Source organism: Siphateles boraxobius, unplaced genomic scaffold (assembly GCF_051911475.1).
Source record: "Siphateles boraxobius isolate OS27281-9 unplaced genomic scaffold, OSU_SipBor_1 99, whole genome shotgun sequence".
NCBI classification, from domain to species: domain Eukaryota; kingdom Metazoa; phylum Chordata; class Actinopteri; order Cypriniformes; family Leuciscidae; genus Siphateles; species Siphateles boraxobius.
Genome location: NW_027509229.1, coordinates 3,870,001 through 3,890,000, shown reverse-complemented (window position 1 = coordinate 3,890,000; position 20,000 = coordinate 3,870,001). Strand labels below are relative to the sequence as shown.

The following is a 20,000-nucleotide window of genomic DNA, read 5'->3' as shown; positions in this document are numbered from 1 at the left end:
GAGCCGGGTCGGCGCTCGTTTGCATGTATTAGCTCTGGAATTGCCACAGTTATCCAAGTAGCGGGTGGAGCGATCAAAGGAACCATAACTGATTTAATGAGCCATTCGCAGTTTCACTGTACCGACCGTGTGCACTTAGACCTGCATGGCTTAATCTTTGAGACAAGCATATGCTACTGGCAGGATCAACCAGGTAAGCCGCCTTGGAAGGAGAACCGCGACACGCTGGCTTCCTACACACGGGTCTCGCTCCGCCTCGTGGCCTGGGGCCCGAGGACGGCGCGGCCGCTCATAGGGCGCGTGCGGAACCCTCCTCCTCGGCAGAGGTGGGGGGTTTGTGGCCGCTGGGTCGAGGCCGTAACCGGGAAGGGTGCTTTTCGGGCGGGGAGGAGCGAGGCGTAGGTCGGTCTCGAAGACTGGACCGGGGGGTGTCGGCCACCCCGACCGTCCGATTCCGGAACCCACGCGCCCGCGTCCGCCGCCGCCGTCGCGGACATTCGTTTCAGACGGGCCATCTGAGTCTCCCGAGGTCGACGCGGCCTGCTTTCCCCGGAGGGAGGCCGCGTCTAGCGTCGACGCGCAGAGCGGGGAGGAGCAAGCTGCCCAAAGCGGTCTCGCGACCGGGCAGGGGCCGTCCCCAGGCGCGTCCAAAGTTCCAATCGACCAGGCTACCCCGAAAGTGACGGCCCGGAGGAGGGGGAGCGCTCCTCCGGACCCCGGGCAACCCGGAGGCGCCCCGTTTTTTTCTCGTCCGTTGCCTTTTCTCCGATACCTTGTCCGAGCGGGGCCGTTGTCCCCTCCTCGACAAAACCCCGAAGGGCCGTTTTAGGACCGTCTTTGCTCCGACGGGAGCTCCGTCGCCGGGGACGGATTCTCACGTGCCCGACACAGAGGCACTCTCCCCGGTCGCCAGCCGGGGAGACTCGTGTACGTGGTGACCCGGGTGAACCGCACCGTTTCGGACTCTGTCCGTTTCTTTAGGAGGATCGCCTGCCTGCCTCCTTCCGCGGGCCGCCCGCCTTCTCTCACCTTGTCCGAGCAGGGCGCTTGTCCCCTCCTCGACAAAACCCCGAAGGGCCGTTTTAGGACCGTCTTTGCTCCGACCGGAGCTCCGTCACCGCCGACGGATTCGTACGTGCCCGACACCTAGGCACTCTCCCCGGTTGCCAGCCGGAGAGTCTCGCGTACGTGGGAATCTGGGTGGACCGCACCGTTTTGGACTCTGTCCGTTTTTTTTCCTTCGCCCTTTCCTCCGTGGGCGCCCGCCCTCCGTCACCTTGTCCGAGCGGGAGCGTTTGTCGCCCTCCTCGACAAAACCCCCAAGGTCCGTTTTAGGACCGACGTCGCTCCGAAGGGAGCTCCGTCACGCGGACGGATTTGACCGTGCCCGAACCCGAGGCACTCTCCCTGGGAGTCTTCCAGGGAGGTTGGTCGTTGTGGGAATCTCGTTCGTCTGCAACGGACGGTGTCCGTTTTCAAAAAGTTTTCGGAGGTGCACCTTCCTCCGTCGCTCCAGGGGTGAGTCAAGCCCCCGGAGTCGTTTCGCCCTTTACCCAGACCGACAAGCGTATGGTTCTTTTTTTTTTTTTTTTACCTCGGGATCGACCCCGGACGGCGAACCACCACGCGCGGGTTTCCTACACACGGGTCTCGCTCCGCTCGGCCCTGGGGCTCGAGGCGGCACGGCCGCTCATAGGGCGCGTGAGGAACCGTCCGTCAGGCGGGGCCAGGGTGGGAGGCCTCTGGATCAAGGCCGTAACCGGGAAAGGTGCTTTTCGGGCGGGGAGGAGCGGGGCGAAGGTCGGGCTCGAAGACTGGACCGGGGGGTGTCGGCCACCCCGACCGTCCGATTCCGAATTCCACGCGCCCGCGTCCGCCGCCGCCGTCGCGGACATTCGTTTCAGACGGGCCATCTGAGTCTCCCGAGAGTCGACACGGCCTGCTTTCCCCGGAGGGAGGCCGCGTCTAGCGTCGACGCGCAGAGCGGGGAGGAGCAAGCTGCCCAAAGCGGTCTCGCGACCGGGCAGGGGCCGTCCCCAGGCGCGTCCAAAGTTCCAATCGACCAGGCAACCCTGACAGTGACGGCCCGAAGGAGAGGGTGCGCCCCTCCGGGCCCCAGGCAACCCGGAGGCGCCCGTCTTCCGTTAACCTTGTCCGAGAAGAGTGTGGCGACGGTCCCCCACCTCCTCTACAACACCCCTAGCGTCCGTGTTCGGACCGTCTTTGCTCCAGCAGGAGCGCCATCAAGCGTACGGATCTGACTTTGAGCAGGCCACGGTCGGGTCTGCGAGCACAGGGCTCTCGTTTGCATGCAAGATCTTGGACACTGTCCATTTTCTTACGAGGAGTGTTGTGTGTCTTTCACCCTCTGCTCGCCCAGGACGGTGCACCTTCACACACTGGATGCACGCCCAGGGCACCGGCGGTGAGTCTGGGTGTCCAAACCAGCCCCCGCGTTTACTGGAAGTCTCGCCCGCACAGAGTGCATTTTATCTGGGCTGAGCCAGACCGCTTCCCCACCCGGTCTGACCACCACGGTTCTCTGTTCCGTGGACCTCATTCGATCGGACACTGTCCGTAATTTCATTTTTCTTTCGGAGGTGCACCTTCCTCCGTCGCTCCAGGGGTGTCTCAAGCCCCTGGAGTCGTTTTGCCGTTTACCCAGACCGACGGTTCGACAAGCATATGGTTTTTGTTTTAGCCCGGGATCAACCGAGGAGCCCCGGGACGGACGAACCTGCGACGCGCGGGTTTCCTACACACGGGTCTCGCTCCGCTCGGGCCTGGGCTCGAGGCGGCACGGCCGCTCATAGGGCGCGTGAGGAACCGTCCGCCCGTGAGGGCGGGGGGGTGGTAGGCCTCTGGATCGAGGCCGTAACGGGGAAGGGTGCTTTTCAAAGCGGGTGGGAGGCGCGGGACGAAGTCAGGCTCTGTGCCGTGATGGGGGGCCCCCAACGAAACCCCGCCAACCGTCAAAGCCTGACGACGGTCCCGACGCCACCGCTGCAGACATCCGTTTTCAGACGGGCCATCTGAGTCTCCCGAGGTCGACGCGGCCTGCTTTCCCCGGAGGGAGGCCGCGTCTCGAGTCGACGCGCAAAGCGGGGAGGAGCAAGCTGCCCATAGCGGTCTCGCGACCGGGCAGGGGCCGTCCCCAGGCGCGTCCAAAGTTCCAATCGACCAGGCAACCCTGACAGCGACGGCCCGAAGGAGAGGGTGCACCCCTCCGGGCCCCAGGCAACCCGGAGGCGCCCGTCTTCCGTTACCTTGTCCGAGGAGAGTCTGGGTGTCCAAACCAGACCCGCGCGTTTCCTGGAAGTCTCGCCCGCACAGAGTGCACTTTATCTGGGCTGGGTCAGATCGTTTCCCAACCCGGTCTGACCACCACGGTTCTCACTTTTTCAAATTTGACTCCAGAGTCAGGCCCGCCAAGGGGACTTTGAGCTTGATTAGTGCCCAGGAAGTCTGCACCCTTCCTGGGATGCACTTAGAGAAGAAAACCAGCAGCCGTCATTTTCCTGGAGGTTTCGTACATGCAGAGATCCACCGCCGCGGTGGTGATTGAATTCTTTCTCTCCCCAGCGCAACATGACCGGGCTTTTTTTTTTTCCTGGGGGCCCTCTCCCACCAGGACTCCCAGAGCTCCACCGCGCGCACTGTGTAATCTGGATTTTTTTATACCCAAGCAGAGAGACTCTGAGCGGGGGGCTCACGGAGGTCTGTTAATGGGTTCTGTGTGCCCTCCACCGCACTATTTCCCCTCCCCGATAAAGACCCCAAGGTCCGTTTTAGGACCGTCTTTTCTCCAGAAGGAGCTCCAGGGGTGGGGAGCGAATCTGAATCTGACCCAGGACGGCGCACCCTCCCTGGGATGGCCAGGGAGGTTCTGAGATCGTGGAGCTCTGATCACACGGCAACATTTTGGACTCTTGTCAATTTTTCAAATTTGACTCCAGAGTCAGGCCCGCCAAGGGGGACTTTGAGCTTGATTCGTGCCCAGGAAGTCTGCACCCTTCCTGGGATGCAGTTAGAGAAGAAAACCAGCAGCCGTCATTTTCCTGGAGGTTTCGTACATGCATAGATCCACCGCCGCGGTGGAGATTGAATTATTTCTCTCCCCAGTCAGAGCGTACCCCGGCCGGGCTTTTATTTTTTTCCCTGGGGGTCCCACCAGGACTTCCAGAGCTCCACCGTGCGCACTGTGTAATCTGGATTTTTATACCCAAGCAGAGAGACTCTGAGCGGGGGGCTCACGGAGGTCTGTTAATGGGTTCTGTGTGCCCTCCACCGCACTACTTCCCCTTCCCGATAAAGACCCCAAGGTCCGTTTTAAGACCGTCTTTTCTCCAGAAGGAGCTCCAGGGGTGGGGAGCGAATCTGAATCTGACCCAGGACGGCGCACCCTCCCTGGGATGGCCAGGGAGGTTCTGAGATCGTGGAGCTCTGATCACACGGCAACATTTTGGACTCTGTCAATTTTTCAAATTTCACTCCAGAGTCAGGCCCGCCAAGGGGACTTTGAGCTTGATTTGTGCCCAGGAAGTCTGCACCCTTCCTGGGATGCATTTAGAGAAGAAAACCAGCAGCCGTCATTTTCCTGGAGGTTTCGTACATGCAGAGATCCACCGCCGCGGTGGAGATTGAATTATTTCTCTCCCCAGTCAGAGCGTACCCCGGCCGGGCTTTTATTTTTTTCCCTGGGGGTCCCACCAGGACTTCCAGAGCTCCACCGTGCGCACTGTGTAATCTGGATTTTTATACCCAAGCAGAGAGACTCTGAGCGGGGGGCTCACGGAGGTCTGTTAATGGGTTCTGCGTGCCCTCCACCGCACTACTTCCCCTCCCCGATAAAGACCCCAAGGTCCGTTTCAGGACCATCTTTTCTCCAGAAGGAGCTCCAGGGGTTGGGGGCGAATCTGAATCTGAACCAGGACGGCGCACCCTCCCTGGGATGGCCAGAAAGGTCTGATACCATGGAAGCTCTGAACCCACAGCAACCTTTTGACTCCAGAGTCATGCCCGCCATGGGGGCTTTGGATTCGATTCGTGCCCAGGAAGGCTGCACCCTTCCTGGGAAGCACTTAGAGAAGTAAACCAGCAGCCGTCATTTTCCTGGATGTTTCGTACATGCGGTGATCCACCCCCGCGGTGGAGATTGAATTCTTTCTCTCCCCAGCCAGAGCACACCCCGGCCGGGCTTTTTTTCCCCCTGGGGGCCGTCTCCCACCAGGACTTCCAGAGCTCCACCGAGCGCACTGTGTAATCTGTATTTTTATACCCACGCAGAGAGACTCCGAGCGGGGCTCACGACGGTCTGTTCATGGGTTGTGCGTGCCCTCCACCGCTCTACTTCCCTTCCCCGATAAAGCCCCGAAGGTCCGTTTCAGGACCGTCTTTTCTCCGGATGGAGCTCCAGCGGGTGGCGGGCGAATCTGACTCTGGCCCAGGACGGTGCACCCTCCCTGGGCTAGCCAGGGAGGTCGTAGAGCATGGAGCTTTGAACCCACAGCAACTTTTTGGACTCGGTCAATTTTTTTCGAATTTGACTCCAGAGTCAAGCCCGCCATGGGGCGTTTGAGCTTGCTTCGTGCCCAGGAAGGCTTCTCCACCTCCTCTACAAAAGCCTGAAGGGACGTTTTAGGACCGTCTTTGCTCCACACAGAGCTCCAGGGAGGGCGGGGGAATCTGACTCTTGCCCAGGACGGTGCACCCTCCCTGGGACGGCCAATGAGGTCGTAGAGCATGAAGCTCTGAACGCACCGCAACTTTTTTGGACTTTGTCATTTTCAAGAGCTTGGCTACAGGGTCATTTTCTCCACGGGCTTTGGGCTTTATTCGTGCCCGGGAGAGGTGCGCTTTGCCTGGGATGGACTTTTTCAGAAGAACGGGCCCGTCTTTTCCTGGAGGTTTCATGTTTTTAAGAGCTCCGCCGTGGCGGAGATTGAACTCGCTCACCCAGCCAGAGTGCAACCTCTCCGGCTTGGTCCACTGCCTTGAAGGCCCTGGAGCTTTGAGACCACAGCAACATCGTGGACTCTGTCATTTGTAAGAGCTTGTCTCCTCCACAGAAGCCCGAAGGGCCGTTTTAGGACCGTCTTTGCTCCAATATGAGCTCCAGGGAGGGCGGGCGAATATGACTCTGGCCCAGGACGGTCCACCCTCCCTGGGCTTCCCAGTGAGGTCCGAGAGCATGGAGCTCTGAACGCACCGCAACTTTTTTGGACTTTGTCATTTTCAAGAGCTTGGTTTCAGGGTCATTTTCTCCATGGGCTTTGGGCTTTACTCGTGCCCAGGAGAGGTGCGCTTTGCCTGGGAAGGACTTTTTCAGAAGAACGGGCCCGACTTTTCCTGGAGGTTTCATGTATTTAAGAGCTCCACCGTGGCGGAGATTGAACTCGCTCACCCAGCCAGAGTGCAACCTCTCCGGCTTGGTCCACTGCCTTGAAGGCCCTGGAGCTTTGAGACCAACGCAACTTTTAGGACTTTGTCATTTGCAAGAGCTTGTCTCCTCTACAGAAGCCCGAAGGGACGTTTTAAGACCGTCTTTGCTCCACACGGAGCTCCAGGGAGGGCGGGCGAATCTGACTCTTGCCCAGGACGGTGCACCCTCCCTGGGTCGGCCAATGAGGTCTTAGAGCATGGAGCTCTGAACGCACCGCAACTTTTTGGACTTTGTCATTTTCGAGAGCTTGGCTTCAGGGTCATTTTCTCCATGGGCTTTGGGCTTTATTCGTGTCCAGGAGAGATGCACCCACCCTGGGATGGACATTAGAGGAAAATCAGCCCGTCTTTTCCTGGAGGTTTCATGGTTTTAAGAGCTCCACCTTGGCGGAGATTGAACTCGCTCACCCAGCCAGAGTGCAACCTCTCCGGCTTGGTCCACTGCCTTGAAGGCCCTGGAGCTTTCAGACCACAGCAACATCGTGGACTCTGTCATTTGTAAGAGCTTGTCTCCTCTACAGAAGCCCGAAGGGACGTATTAAGACCGTCTTTGCTCCACACGGAGCTCCAGGGAGGGCGGGCGAATCTGACTCTTGCCCAGGACGGTGCACCCTCCCTGGGTCGGCCAATGAGGTCTTAGAGCATGGAGCTCTGAACGCACCGCAACTTTTTGGACTTTGTCATTTTCGAGAGCTTGGCTTCAGGGTCATTTTCTCCATGGGCTTTGGGCTTTATTCGTGTCCAGGAGAGATGCACCCACCCTGGGATGGACATTAGAGGAAAATCAGCCCGTCTTTTCCTGGAGGTTTCATGGTTTTAAGAGCTCCACCTTGGCGGAGATTGAACTCGCTCACCCAGCCAGAGTGCAACCTCTCCGGCTTGGTCCACTGCCTTGAAGGCCCTGGAGCTTTCAGACCACAGCAACATCGTGGACTCTGTCATTTGTAAGAGCTTGTCTCCTCTACAGAAGCCCGAAGGGACGTATTAAGACCGTCTTTGCTCCACACGGAGCTCCAGGGAGGGCGGGCGAATCCGACTCTTGCCCAGGACGGTGCACCCTCCCTGGGTCGGCCAATGAGGTCTTAGAGCATGGAGCTCTGAACGCACCGCAACTTTTTGGACTTTGTCATTTTCGAGAGCTTGGCTTCAGGGTCATTTTCTCCATGGGCTTTGGGCTTTATTCGTGTCCAGGAGAGATGCACCCACCCTGGGATGGACATTAGAGGAAAATCAGCCCGTCTTTTCCTGGAGGTTTCATGGTTTTAAGAGCTCCACCTTGGCGGAGATTGAACTCGCTCACCCAGCCAGAGTGCAACCTCTCCGGCTTGGTCCACTGCCTTGAAGGCCCTGGAGCTTTCAGACCACAGCAACATCGTGGACTCTGTCATTTGTAAGAGCTTGTCTCCTCTACAGAAGCCCGAAGGGACGTTTTAAGACCGTCTTTGCTCCACACGGAGCTCCAGGGAGGGCGGGCGAATCTGACTCTTGCCCAGGACGGTGCACCCTCCCTGGGTCGGCCAATGAGGTCTTAGAGCATGGAGCTCTGAACGCACCGCAACTTTTTGGACTTTGTCATTTTCGAGAGCTTGGCTTCAGGGTCATTTTCTCCATGGGCTTTGGGCTTTATTCGTGTCCAGGAGAGATGCACCCACCCTGGGATGGACATTAGAGGAAAATCAGCCCGTCTTTTCCTGGAGGTTTCATGGTTTTAAGAGCTCCACCTTGGCGGAGATTGAACTCGCTCACCCAGCCAGAGTGCAACCTCTCCGGCTTGGTCCACTGCCTTGAAGGCCCTGGAGCTTTCAGACCACAGCAACATCGTGGACTCTGTCATTTGTAAGAGCTTGTCTCCTCTACAGAAGCCCGAAGGGACGTATTAAGACCGTCTTTGCTCCACACGGAGCTCCAGGGAGGGCGGGCGAATCTGACTCTTGCCCAGGACGGTGCACCCTCCCTGGGTCGGCCAATGAGGTCTTAGAGCATGGAGCTCTGAACGCACCGCAACTTTTTGGACTTTGTCATTTTCGAGAGCTTGGCTTCAGGGTCATTTTCTCCATGGGCTTTGGGCTTTATTCGTGTCCAGGAGAGATGCACCCACCCTGGGATGGACATTAGAGGAAAATCAGCCCGTCTTTTCCTGGAGGTTTCATGGTTTTAAGAGCTCCACCTTGGCGGAGATTGAACTCGCTCACCCAGCCAGAGTGCAACCTCTCCGGCTTGGTCCACTGCCTTGAAGGCCCTGGAGCTTTCAGACCACAGCAACATCGTGGACTCTGTCATTTGTAAGAGCTTGTCTCCTCTACAGAAGCCCGAAGGGACGTATTAAGACCGTCTTTGCTCCACACGGAGCTCCAGGGAGGGCGGGCGAATCTGACTCTTGCCCAGGACGGTGCACCCTCCCTGGGTCGGCCAATGAGGTCTTAGAGCATGGAGCTCTGAACGCACCGCAACTTTTTGGACTTTGTCATTTTCGAGAGCTTGGCTTCAGGGTCATTTTCTCCATGGGCTTTGGGCTTTATTCGTGTCCAGGAGAGATGCACCCACCCTGGGATGGACATTAGAGGAAAATCAGCCCGTCTTTTCCTGGAGGTTTCATGGTTTTAAGAGCTCCACCTTGGCGGAGATTGAACTCGCTCACCCAGCCAGAGTGCAACCTCTCCGGCTTGGTCCACTGCCTTGAAGGCCCTGGAGCTTTCAGACCACAGCAACATCGTGGACTCTGTCATTTGTAAGAGCTTGTCTCCTCTACAGAAGCCCGAAGGGACGTTTTAAGACCGTCTTTGCTCCACACGGAGCTCCAGGGAGGGCGGGCGAATCTGACTCTTGCCCAGGACGGTGCACCCTCCCTGGGTCGGCCAATGAGGTCTTAGAGCATGGAGCTCTGAACGCACCGCAACTTTTTGGACTTTGTCATTTTCGAGAGCTTGGCTTCAGGGTCATTTTCTCCATGGGCTTTGGGCTTTATTCGTGTCCAGGAGAGATGCACCCACCCTGGGATGGACATTAGAGGAAAATCAGCCCGTCTTTTCCTGGAGGTTTCATGGTTTTAAGAGCTCCACCTTGGCGGAGATTGAACTCGCTCACCCAGCCAGAGTGCAACCTCTCCGGCTTGGTCCACTGCCTTGAAGGCCCTGGAGCTGTCAGACCACAGCAACATCGTGGACTCTGTCATTTGAAAGAGCTTGTCTCCTCTACAGAAGCCCAAAGGGACGTTTTAAGACCGTCTTTGCTCCATACGGAGCTCCAGGGAGGGCGGGCGAATCTGACTCTTGCCCAGGACGGTCCACCCTCCCTGGGCTTCCCAGTGAGGTCCGAGAGCATGGAGCTCTGAAAGAGCCGCAACTTTTTTGGACTTTGTCATTTTCGAGAGCTTGGTTTCAGGGTCATTTTCTCCATGGGCTTTGGGCTTTATTCGTGCCCAGGAGAGATGCACCCACCCTGGGATGGACATTAGAGGAAAATCAGCCCGTCTTTTCCTGGAGGTTTCATGGTTTTAAGAGCTCCACCTTGGCGGAGATTGAACTCGCTCACCCAGCCAGAGTGCAACCTCTCCGGCTTGGTCCACTGCCTTGAAGGCCCTGGAGCTTTCAGACCACAGCAACATCGTGGACTCTGTCATTTGTAAGAGCTTGTCTCCTCTACAGAAGCCCGAAGGGACGTTTTAAGACCGTCTTTGCTCCACACGGAGCTCCAGGGAGGGCGGGCGAATCTGACTCTTGCCCAGGACGGTGCACCCTCCCTGGGTCGGCCAATGAGGTCTTAGAGCATGGAGCTCTGAACGCACCGCAACTTTTTGGACTTTGTCATTTTCGAGAGCTTGGCTTCAGGGTCATTTTCTCCATGGGCTTTGGGCTTTATTCGTGTCCAGGAGAGATGCACCGACCCTGGGATGGACATTAGAGGAAAATCAGCCCGTCTTTTCCTGGAGGTTTCATGGTTTTAAGAGCTCCACCTTGGCGGAGATTGAACTCGCTCACCCAGCCAGAGTGCAACCTCTCCGGCTTGGTCCACTGCCTTGAAGGCCCTGGAGCTGTCAGACCACAGCAACATCGTGGACTCTGTCATTTGAAAGAGCTTGTCTCCTCTACAGAAGCCCAAAGGGACGTTTTAAGACCGTCTTTGCTCCATACGGAGCTCCAGGGAGGGCGGGCGAATCTGACTCTTGCCCAGGACGGTCCACCCTCCCTGGGCTTCCCAGTGAGGTCCGAGAGCATGGAGCTCTGAAAGAGCCGCAACTTTTTTGGACTTTGTCATTTTCGAGAGCTTGGTTTCAGGGTCATTTTCTCCATGGGCTTTGGGCTTTATTCGTGCCCAGGAGAGGTGCACCCACCCTGGGATGGACATTAGAGGAAAATCAGACCGTCTTTTCCTGGAGGTTTCATGGTTTTAAGAGCTCCACCGTGGCGGAGATTGAACTCGCTCACCCAGCCAGAGTGCAACCTCTCCGGCTTGGTCCACTGCCTTGAAGGCCCTGGAGCTTTCAGACCACAGCAACATCGTGGACTCTGTCATTTGAAAGAGCTTGTCTCCTCTACAGAAGCCCAAAGGGACGTTTTAGGACCGTCTTTGCTCCATACGGAGCTCCAGGGAGGGCGGGCGAATCTGACTCTTGCCCAGGACGGTCCACCCTCCCTGGGCTTCCCAGTGAGGTCCGAGAGCATGGAGCTCTGAAAGCACCGCAACTTTTTTGGACTTTGTCATTTTCAAGAGCTTGGTTTCAGGGTCATTTTCTCCATGGGCTTTGGGCTTTATTCGTGCCCAGGAGAGGTGCACCCACCCTGGGATGGACATTAGAGGAAAATCAGACCGTCTTTTCCTGGAGGTTTCATGGTTTTAAGAGCTCCACCGTGGCGGAGATTGAACTCGCTCACCCAGCCAGAGTGCAACCTCTACGGCTTGGTCCACTGCCTTGAAGGCCCTGGAGCTTTCAGTCCACAGCAACATCGTGGACTCTGACATTTTTAAAGCTCGGCATTCCACCGTGGGCGTTTGAGCTTTATTCGTGCCCAGGAGAGATGCACCCACCCTGGGATGGACATTAGAGGAAAATCAGCCCGTCTTTTCCTGGAGGTTTCATGTTTTTAAGAGCTCCACCGTGGCGGAGATTGAACTCGCTCACCCAGCCAGAGTGCAACCTCTCCGTTTTGGTCCACTGCCTTGAAGGCCCTGGAGCTTTGAGACCACAGCAACATCGTGGACTTTGTCATTCAAAAGAGTTTGTCTCCTCTACAGAAGCCCAAAGGGACGTTTTAGGACCGTCTTTGCTCCACACGGAGCTCCAGGGAGGGCGGGAGAATCTGACTCTTGCCCAGGACGGTGCACCCTCCCTGGGACGGCCAATGAGGTCGTAGAGCATGGAGCTCTGAACGCACCGCAACTTTTTTGGACTTTGTCATTTTCAAGAGCTTGGCTTCAGGGTCATTTTCTCCATGGGCTTTGGGCTTTATTCGTGCCCAGGAGAGATGCACCCACCCTGGGATGGACTTTAGAGGAAAATCAGACCGTCTTTTCCTGGAGGTTTCATGGTTTTAAGAGCTCCACCGTGGCGGAGATTAAACTCGCTCACCCAGCCAGAGTGCAACCTCTACGGCTTGGTCCACTGCCTTGAAGGCCCTGGAGCTTTCAGTCCACAGCAACATCGTGGACTCTGTCATTTTTAAAGCTCGGCATTCCACCGTGGGCGTTTGAGCTTTATTCGTGCCCAGGAGAGATGCACCCACCCTGGGATGGACATTAGAGGAAAATCAGCCCGTCTTTTCCTGGAGGTTTCATGGTTTTAAGAGCTCCGCCGTGGCGGAGATTGAACTCGCTCACCCAGCCGGAGTGCAACCTCTCCGGCTTGGTCCACTGCCTTGAAGGCCCTGGAGCTTTCAGACCACAGCAACATCGTGGACTCTGTCATTTTTAAAGCTCGGCATTCCACCGTGGGCGTTTGAGCTTTATTCGTGCCCAGGAGAGATGCACCCACCCTGGGATGGACATTAGAGGAAAATCAGACCGTCTTTTCCTGGAGGTTTCATGTTTTTAAGAGCTCCACCGTGGCGGAGATTGAACTCGCTCACCCAGCCAGAGTGCAACCTCTCCGTTTTGGTCCACTGCCTTGAAGGCCCTGGAGCTTTGAGACCACAGCAACATCGTGGACTTTGTCATTCAAAAGTGTTTGTCTCCTCTACAGAAGCCCGAAGGGACGTTTTAGGACCGTCTTTGCTCCACACGGAGCTCCAGGGAGGGCGGGAGAATCTGACTCTTGCCCAGGACGGTGCACCCTCCCTGGGACGGCCAATGAGGTCGTAGAGCACGGAGCTCTGAACGCACCTCAACTTTTTTGGACTTTGTCATTTTCAAGAGCTTGGCTTCAGGGTCATTTTCTCCATGGGCTTTGGGCTTTATTCGTGCCCAGGAGAGATGCACCCACCCTGGGATGGACTTTAGAGGAAAATCAGACCGTCTTTTCCTGGAGGTTTCATGTTTTTAAGAGCTCCACCGTGGCGGAGATTGAACTCGCTCACCCAGCCAGAGTGCAACCTCTACGGCTTGGTCCACTGCCCTGAAGGTCCTGGAGCTTTGAGACCACAGCAACATCGTGGACTCTGTCATGTTTAAAGCCTGGCATTTGAGCTTTTATTCGTGCCCAGGAGAGCTGCACCTCACCTGGGATTCAGATTTTTAGAAAATCAGCCCGTCTCTTCCTGGATGTTTCATGTTTTTTCCAGTTACTCCCCAGCCAGAGTGCAGTCTCTCTGGCTTTGCTCTCTGCCTTGAAGGGGCCCTGGTGCTCAGGACTCCCAGTGATCCAACTCGGTCATTTTCAACCTCCCTCCCCAGCCAGGGTGCCACCTGGCTGGGCTTGGATTGCTCCCGGAGGCCCTCTCCCTCCAGGGCTCCATGGCACTGGCAAAATTCAGATTTCATCCACCCCCCCGTCCCCAGAGTGCCACCTGGTCGGGCTTGGAATGCTCCCGGAGGCCCTCTCCCTCCAGGGCTCCATGGCACTGGCAAAATTCAGATTTTATCCCACCCAACCAGAGTGCCACCTGGCTGGGCTTGGATTGCTCCTGGAGGCCCTGTCCCTCCAGAGCTCCATGGCACTGGCAAAATTCAGATTTTATCCCACCCAACCAGAGTGCCACCTGGGCTGGGCTTGGATTGCTCCTGGAGGCCCTGTCCCTCCAGAGCTCCATGGCACTGGCAAAATTCAGATTTTATCCCACCCAACCAGAGTGCCACCTGGGCTGGGCTTGGATTGCTCCTGGAGGCCCTGTCCCTCCAGAGCTCCATGGCACTGGCAAAATTCAGATTTTATCCCACCCAACCAGAGTGCCACCTGGGCTGGGCTTGGATTGCTCCTGGAGGCCCTCTCCCTCCAGAGCTCCATGGCACTGGCAAAATTCAGATTTTATCCCACCCAACCAGAGTGCCACCTGGGCTGGGCTTGGATTGCTCCTGGAGGCCCTGTCCCTCCAGAGCTCCATGGCACTGGCAAAATTCAGATTTTATCCCACCCAACCAGAGTGCCACCTGGGCTGGGCTTGGATTGCTCCTGGAGGCCCTCTCCCTCCAGAGCTCCATGGCACTGGCAAAATTCATATTTTATCCCACCCAACCAGAGTGCCACCTGGGCTGGGCTTGGATTGCTCCTGGAGGCCCTCTCCCTCCAGAGCTCCATGGCACTGGCAAAATTCATATTTTATCCCACCCAACCAGAGTGCCACCTGGCTGGGCTTGGATTGCTCCTGGAGGCCCTGTCCCTCCAGAGCTCCATGGCACTGGCAAAATTCAGATTTTATCCCACCCAACCAGAGTGCCACCTGGGCTGGGCTTGGATTGCTCCTGGAGGCCCTCTCCCTCCAGAGCTCCATGGCACTGGCAAAATTCAGATTTTATCCCACCCAACCAGAGTGCCACCTGGGCTGGGCTTGGATTGCTCCTGGAGGCCCTGTCCCTCCAGAGCTCCATGGCACTGGCAAAATTCAGATTTTATCCCACCCAACCAGAGTGCCACCTGGGCTGGGCTTGGATTGCTCCTGGAGGCCCTCTCCCTCCAGAGCTCCATGGCACTGGCAAAATTCATATTTTATCCCACCCAACCAGAGTGCCACCTGGGCTGGGCTTGGATTGCTCCTGGAGGCCCTGTCCCTCCAGAGCTCCATGGCACTGGCAAAATTCAGATTTTATCCCACCCAACCAGAGTGCCACCTGGGCTGGGCTTGGATTGCTCCTGGAGGCCCTCTCCCTCCAGAGCTCCATGGCACTGGCACAATTCAGATTTTATCCCACCCAGAGTGCCTCCTGGCTGGGCTTGGATTGGATTGCTCCTGGAGGCCCTCCGAGGGTGGTGGTGGTGTGTGTGTGTGTGTGTGTGTGTGTGTGTGTGTGTGTGTGTGTGCCTCCACCACACTCCCTCGCCATACAACCCCTGTGGTCAGTTTTAGGACCGTCTCGGCTCCAGACGAGGCACCCGGGGCGGCGGGCGAACCTGCGTCTGGCCCAGGACGGACCGACCTCTTCGGGGCTGGTCGGGAAGGACCGAGCGCCTGGGTCTTCCGGTCACCGCCAACGTTTGGCACTTAGGTTTTGGAGCGAGCTCGGCTCTGGAGCTCAGCCAACCCCACCGAGGAGGACCGAGCCGTGCCCCGGGATCGAGCCACCCGGGGCGGGCGAGAGACCTCCGTGGAGAGACGAGCCCCCAGGGCCAAGCCACGCTCCCAGGGAGAAAGGGGGGCAAGCGCGCGCGCGCGCACACACACACACACACACTCCCCTTCTCCCCATAACCCAAATGGCCCGTTGCAGGACACCCTTTGCTCCGGCAGTTCCTCCAGAACCGCGGGGCTGGGCGCTTTAAGCCGGGTATGAAGCACCGAGCTCGGCCCGCGGGCGGGCCGCCGACGAGCGCATGCAGTTTGCAGGATGGTAACCCACTGCAAACGGCTTTAAACGGCCGTAACTCGGCGAAGCCGCGTCCGATCGACGCCAAATTTTTATCGTGTTTAGAGCGGGACGAGAGCTTTCCAACGAGACCACCCGCAGCTCCGGGGGCCCCCGGGGGCCCGAGATACAGCGCCGCGAAAGCGAAAAACGCGAATATCTCGGCGAAAACTCGACGGATTCGGCGGGCACCGAGCTCGTTGGAAGCGTCTAGTCGAGACGAACAAAACGGTACCGGTTTGGTGAATTTTGGTGGTGTTTTCGCGGAGATATCGGCCGAAAACCACCGGGCGCGCTTCAAAATGGCGGCCGCCGATGACGTCACGGCCTCGGAACAAAATCGCCCGTATCTCGGGAACGCGAAGACCCAGAGAGCTCAAATTCGGGTGAGGGGGTCCCAGCAGGGCCCTTGCTCGAACCCTGGAGTGACGGGCCTCGGGAGCGCCCCCTACGGGATCGCCGTTCGCTGGGACCCCCGACTTTGGACGGCTGTAACTCGGGGACCCGGGCGAGTTGGACCTCGGGGGTGGGCTCTTTCGAAAGGCCTCGTCCGGCACTACGATCTATTAGAGTTTGGGGAATATTGGGCCGGGGGTTCCCGAGATATAAGCCCGTAAAGGTGCGCCTTTGACCGGGCGTAACTCCCTGGCCCGACGGCCCTCGGGGACGTGGGTGGGCTCGTTGGATAGGCCCCCTCGAGCCCTACGAGCGACCCGAGTTTGGAATTTTTTCGCCGCGTGCTTGTCGAGATATTCGCGAAAAACAAAAAATTTCCCCACCACGCTGCGCTCGTGGCTGACACCCACGTCTCCGACGGGACTCCCGGGACCGCGGGGGCGACCTGACCGTGCCCGAGAAAGGTGAACCTTCCCGGGACCGCCGCCAGAGCCTCAGGGGCCCCGGAAGTCCCGGCCCACTGCAGGTTTTGGACTCTGAGGCGTTTTTCGGACCGGGAAAAGGGCCCCGACTTTGGGCGGCTGTGGCTCGGGGACCCGGCCGCCTAGAGACGCCAAACTCGGGTCAAAGTAGGGTCTCGGTGGGCCCCTTCCGACGAGCCCGCCCCGGAGCTCCGGTGCCCCCCGCTCCCGGAGAAAAGTGGCCCGACGGGACGGCGCGCGCCTCGGAAGGAAAGGTCCCAGGGGCCCGGGGAGGCTGGGTCAGAGGGGGCCCGGAGGGATCCCCCGACCCCCGAAAGGGCGAGACTCTGGGACCTCCCCTTCCCGAGATACGGGCCGCTTTTTCAAAAAGTCCCTCGCGCGTTACCGGGCCTATCTCGGGACCGGGGGGTCCCAGAGGCCGGGGACGGCGGGTGGTGAGGGGACCCCGGGGGACCCTACTTCTCCCGCCGTCCCGAACCCCGGGGACCTCCCGGTCCCGAGATACGGCCACTTCCTGTCCGGATTCGACCGGGCGTAACTCGGAGAGGAGGCCGAGTTGGGGCTCCGGACTCTGGGGGTGGGGGGAGTACGACGAGACCCCCCGACACCGGGCGTAAGGGGGCCGGACTCTGCTCGGTTCCCGAGATACGGTCACTTCCTGTCCAGGTTTGATCGGGCGTATCTCGAAAAGTAAGCCGAGTTGGGACTCCAAACTCTGGGCGTGGGGGGTGCTCGAGGACACCCCCCTGTGCCCAGCGTACGGAGCCCCAACTCGGCTTGGTTCCAGAGATATGCCACCTCAAATTTGGAACTTTGACCGGACCTAACTCGAAAAGTAAGCCGAGTTGGGGCTCCATACTCTGGGCGTGGGGGGTGCTCGAGGACACCCCCCTGTGCCCAGCGTATGGAGCCCCAACTCGGCTCGGTTCCCGAGATACGCTCACTTCCTGTCCAGGTTTGACCGGGCGTATCTCGAAAAGTAAGCCGAGTTGGGACTCCAATCTCTGGGCGTGGGGGGTGCTCGAGGACATCCCCCTGTGCCCAGCGTATGGAGCCCCAAATCGGCTTGGTTCCAGAGATATGCCACCTCAAAGTTGGAACTTTGACCGGACCTAACTCAAAAAGTTAGCCGAGTTGGGGCTCCATACTCTGGGCGTGGGGGGACCACTATGAGACCCCCCTGTGCCCAGAGTATGGAGCCCCAAATCGGCTTGGTTCCAGAGATATGCCACCTCAAAGTTGGAACTTTGACCGGACCTAACTCGAAAAGTTAGCCGAGTTGGGGCTCCATACTCTGGGCGTGGGGGGACCACTATGAGACCCCCATGTGCCCAGAGCATGGAGCCCCAACTCGGCTTCAGCACTGAGATACACCGGTTCAAACAAATGCACTCTGGTCAACCCTACCTTAAGAGAGTCCCAGTTAGTCCCACCGTTTACCCGGCTCCGGGAACCGGACGATTTGGGGCTCCAGACTCTGGGCGTGGGGGGGCGACCCGCGTCCCCAGAGTTCGGAGGCCCGACTCGGCTCGGCTCCAGAGATACGCCACCTCAAAAGTTGGAACTTTGACCGGACGTAACTATAAAAGTAAGCCGAGTTGGGGCTCCATGCTCTGGGCGTGGGGGGTGCTCGAGGAGACCCCCCTGTGCCCAGAGTATGGAGCTCCAATTCGGCGTGGTTTCCGAGATACGCCCGGTCAAACCTGGACAGGAAGTGGCCGTATCTCGGAATCGGAATGTCCCAGGAGCTGGGGACGGTGGGGTCTGAAGGGGCCCTATGGGCCCTCCCCATGCCCGGAGTATGGAGCTCCAAGTCGGCGTGGTTTTCGAGATACACCCGGTCAAAGTCCCATCTCTGACCGAGCATAACTCAGGAACCAAGCCGATTTGGGGCTCCATACTCTGGGGTCATGGGGGGCCCAAGGGTGCCTCCCCATGCCCGGAGTATGGAGCCCCAAGTCGGCGTGGTTTCTGAGATACACCCGGTCAAATTCCCATATCTGGCCGGGCGTAACTCGGGAACCAAGCCGACTTGGGGCTCCATACTCTGGGGTCATATAGCACAACGATCTGATGTACATTACAGATATTAATTATGCAAAATTGGCATAAAATCAAACTGTCCACAAAGAGCTCCGTCAAATAAGTTGCAGGTGGGATGCTGTTTGTCGACTTAGACATTTTCAGCGGGTGAATCCCTGTAAAGAATTGGGGATTTTTCATCATATGTGATGAAGTCCCCAATTCCTTACAGGGATTCACCCGCCGAAAATGTCTAAGTCGAAAACAGCATCCCACCTGCAACCGGCCTGGGACCCCCACGACGCCACACCCTCTGCCCGACTCGGAGAACCAGAGCTCCGGGCAGGGACCCACACCTAGGTCCACCCTCCGCCCGACTCGGAGAACCAGAGCTCCGGCCGTGGACACCCACCTTGGTCCACCCTCATACCCGCCTCAGGGAACCAGGGACCCGGCCTGGGACCCCCACGACGCCACACCCTCTGCCCAGAGTGAGAGAACCAGAGCTCCGGGCAGGGACCCCCACCCTGACCCAACCACTGCCCGACTCGGAGAACCACAACTCCGGGCAGGGACCCCCACAACACCACACCCTCTGCCCGACTCGGAGAACCAGAGCTCCGGCCGTGGACACCCACCTTGGTCCACCCTCATACCCGCCTCAGGGAACCAGGGACCCGGCCTGGGACCCCCACAACACCACACCCTCTGCCCGACTCGGAGAACCAGAGCTCCGGCCGTGGACACCCACCTTGGTCCACCCTCATACCCGCCTCAGGGAACCAGGGACCCGGCCTGGGACCCCCACGACGCCACACCCTCTGCCCAGAGTGAGAGAACCAGAGCTCCGGGCAGGGACCCCCACCCTGACCCAACCACTGCCCGACTCGGAGAACCACAACTCCGGGCAGGGACCCACACCTAGGTCCACCCTCCGCCCGACTCGGAGAACCAGAGCTCCGGCCGTGGACACCCACCTTGGTCCACCCTCATACCCGCCTCAGGGAACCAGGGACCCGGCCTGGAACCCCCACGACGCCACACCCTCTGCCCAGAGTGAGAGAACCAGAGCTCCGGGCAGGGACCCCCACCCTGACCCAACCACTGCCCGACTCGGAGAACCACAACTCCGGGCAGGGACCCACACCTAGGTCCACCCTCCGCCCCACTCGGAGAACCAGAGCTCCGGCCGTGGACACCCACCTTGGTCCACCCTCATACCCGCCTCAGGGAACCAGGGACCCGGCCTGGAACCCCCACAACGCCACACCCTCTGCCCGACTCGGAGAACCAGAGCTGCTGCACGGCCCCGGCCTCCACCCTCACCTGAGCACCGGCCGAACCCGGGGGTCCCACACTTAAGCCCGGGCATTACTGTCCCAGCCAACCCCGCGCCTCCAGAGAACCGGGCCACTGGTAACCCAAGATCGACTTAGGCTATGGCGGCCCGAGGAGAGTACCGGGGTGGAGGAGGGACCCACCCGGCTCTCCCGTCCGCCCCTGGGAACCAGGGGCCCGGCCTTGGACCCCCACCTTGGTCCACCCTCTAGCCAGACTCGGAGAACCAGAGCTCCGGGCAGGGACCCCCGCCTTGGTCCACCCTCTGCCCGACTCGGAGAACCAGAGCTCCGGGCAGGGACCCCCGCCTTGGTCCACCCTCTGCCCGACTCGGAGAACCAGAGCTCCGGCTGTGGACCCCCGCCTAGGTCCACCCTCCGCCCGCCTCAGGGA

The 20,000-nt window shown here is 58.9% G+C and overlaps 1 non-coding gene across 1 annotated transcript in view; it reads right to left on the bottom strand.

Moving 5' to 3' along the window:
• LOC143734823 (18S ribosomal RNA) overlaps positions 1-196 on the bottom strand; it is a 1,863-nt gene extending 1,667 nt beyond the window's left edge. Inside the window, exon 1 of the ribosomal RNA XR_013202701.1 lies at positions 1-196. This exon is cut by the window's left edge and continues 1,667 nt beyond it. This is a non-coding gene — a ribosomal RNA (18S ribosomal RNA).
• Between the last annotated feature and the right edge of the window lie 19,804 nt (positions 197-20,000).